The sequence below is a fragment of the Argopecten irradians genome, chromosome 1 (assembly GCF_041381155.1).
Source record: "Argopecten irradians isolate NY chromosome 1, Ai_NY, whole genome shotgun sequence".
NCBI lineage: Eukaryota > Metazoa > Mollusca > Bivalvia > Pectinida > Pectinidae > Argopecten > Argopecten irradians.
In genome coordinates, this window is record NC_091134.1 from 71373454 (window position 1) to 71376453 (window position 3000).

At 34.7% G+C, this 3000-nt stretch overlaps 1 pseudogene; it reads left to right on the top strand.

Moving 5' to 3' along the window:
* The first annotated feature begins 334 nt into the window (after positions 1 to 334).
* LOC138312299 (uncharacterized) lies at positions 335 to 1675 on the top strand (annotated as a pseudogene).
* The last annotated feature ends 1325 nt before the right edge of the window (positions 1676 to 3000 follow it).

The window sequence follows — 3000 nt, forward strand, 5'->3', positions numbered from 1 at the left end:
CATACAAATGTCAAACACCTTTTGAAATGTATGGTTCCATCATGCAATGAAGGATTTAGGATCATTATGATTTTCATTCCGCATCAATAGTAAAATCAGACTTGACTTTTCCAAATATTGAAAAATTTATGTCATGGAAAGCAGAAGAAGAGTTGGAAAACCATGTTTTCTTCCTAAAGGCTCGAAAAGAAACAGATAGTAAGTCTAGTAAATCATACCAATTTGTATGCAACCGGAGCGGTTTTAAATCCAACAAAAATTCTAAAGTTCATACACGTAGGCATATTATTAAAGGCTCTTGTAAAATAGACGGTATCATATATGTCTATCCCGTATGCATGTTGTTGTTGATAAAATAACTGATTGTGTCAAGGTAGAATACATACAAACACACAGTCATTCAGTAGACTTTGATCAGACAAAATATCTCCCTATTCCTGATGAAATTAGAAAGGACATTGCTAGGAAACTTTCATTAGGAATACCTGTAGATTCAATTTTAAATGATATTCATAATGATATCGGTAATATAGATAGCAGAGACTTGGATGACATCAAATACTATCAATTAATCAATCGTATAAGTATACTTGAAATGAAAAGGAAACTTGTAGACTGTAAGTATCAAAGACATAAAGATGATGGAACATCAACCCTACTTTGGGTATAGAATTTCAAAGTAATCCATCTGTTAACCCGGTACTGATTTATAAACAACAAGGGCTAGATAACAACTCCATTCCTTTAGGTAAAAATTATTTTATGCTTGTCATTATGACTGAGGCACAATCTGATATGTACCGAAAGTTTGGTATTAGAATTTTGTGTATGGATTCGACTCACAAAACTAATTATTATGAATTTAAACTCCTAACTTTGCTAGTTATTGATGAATGTCACAAGGGATATCCTATAGCAATTTGTATATCCAACAGTGAACATACCACAGCTTTACAAATTTTGTTAAATGCTGTGAAATCCAAGTGTCCAGAAACAAGTATAGGTGTTATACTTACTGATGATGATTTGTCTGGCATAAAGGCTGCTAGAGCAAGTATATGGGAAAGCCATTCAACATTATCTTTGTGTATGGCATGTACACCAGTCTTGGAGGCGCAAACTTCAATCTGTCCAAAATAAAGAGCACAAAATTGAAATCTATTTTTTTCTTCATGCTTTATTAAACTCAAAATCTGAAGAAGAATATCAAAGATATCTGAGGTCATTTATTGAAAAGTATTCCACACTTTAGCTAAATTTCATTAAATATTTTCAAGATCACTATGAGTCGCGTAAACAAAAGTGGGCTCTTTATCTACGCAAGTGAGATTTGCAGACACAGATTAACACAAATATGTTTGTTGAGAGCTTTCATAATAAGTTAAAAACCATTTATTTTTCCAAGAAACAGAACAGGAGAGTAGACAGGTTAATCCATATTTTGATGTGCATAGAGAAGGACTATTATTTGAACAGATTTCGATACACTACGTACAACAAACCTGAGGATTTTCTTACCAAACAAAGTTCAGATAGACATAAATCAAGTAGCAATATACCAGATAATTCCATAACAAGAGTAAATAAAATAAGTATTCTGTCAAATCATCAGATAACACTAAAATGTATACTGTTACTAGGACTGCCTCTACATGCAATCTACAATCTTGCTTAGGAAAATGCAATATTCATCCCTGTAATAATTTGTGTATACACATGTACACTTGTTCTTGTCCTGACTACATGCACACTATCTTATGTAAGCACCTACACAAGATACATTATGACAGTTGAAAAATGATAATTAAAGTATCATCAGAAGAGTTCAGAGAAAACAATAAAGTAATTAGTTAAAACTGTTAACAATAGTGAAAGGACCAGGACACACACAGATATAGATTTCAAAGGAGATGGAGAGTGTGGGAGTAAGGACGGAAGACACACAGAGGACAATGGTGTGTGGAAGCATGGTCAATTTAGTTAAAGCCATTGATGGTTTCAACCAAGGTCCAGAGACAACATATAGTCACCAAAGACTTCAAAAGGATAGATGTAGACCCGCCTCCAGATAAATAAACTAGCCAATAGAAATATTAGATTTTGTCAGAGTAAAAGTAGAAGTTTAGTCATGTAGCTTATAAGGGATAGGAGAGAAATAAAAGAGATAGAATTGAAGTGAGAGACATAAGTTGAAGGTTAAGATTGAGAAGTTGTGGTCAGAATTGGACAGAGAATTATAGGGTGTCCAGAGTTTGAACTAAAGGAATTACAATACTAAGTAAGAGAGAGAAAGTCAGAAGGCAGATGTTCCCATGGAACAATATGTGTAAGGATACTTTATATACATATTAGTTATCATAATAAAAGGGAGTGGAACCAACAAAGTGTTGAGTGTGTATCTCACAATGAAATGAGGACAGCAACAAACGACACCCTCAAGTAAACGGTGATATGCCCAAACCAAACGGTGATATGTGGTGGAGACATCCGGCTACCAGGGTGGTAACATCTTCACACTGGTAAAAGAAGAAAGAAATGGCATCAAAAGACTTTCCGTCTTTGGAAAAATACGATGGGGACAGCTGTGCAAAGATATCGCTAGCAAAGTTTGAGAAAATTAGTAAGATTAGGAAGTGGAAGGAGGAGGAAAATGTCCTTCAATTGTCCTTGTTACTTAAGGGCAAGGCTGAACAGTGGCTATTTTCTCAACCTACTGAGGTACAGGAAAACCTGGAACATCTGATTGGGAAGTTTTCAAGTAGATTTTTCCCAAGTGAATTGGAAAGGCCAAGCAGAGTTGGAGAATTCCTTAAGTCTAGGCAAGAGGGGAGAGACCTTAAGGACTATGTGGAGAGTGTTAAAATAAAGGGACTAGAATTAGATAGAAATAAGAATGAAATTTTTGATGTGCTCATCAAAATTTGGAAGTATGTCACAGTCGATTGGACGTGTGGATTCCAGTAGAGAAATGGAAGGAACGATTTCAAACCTCAAAAAGGA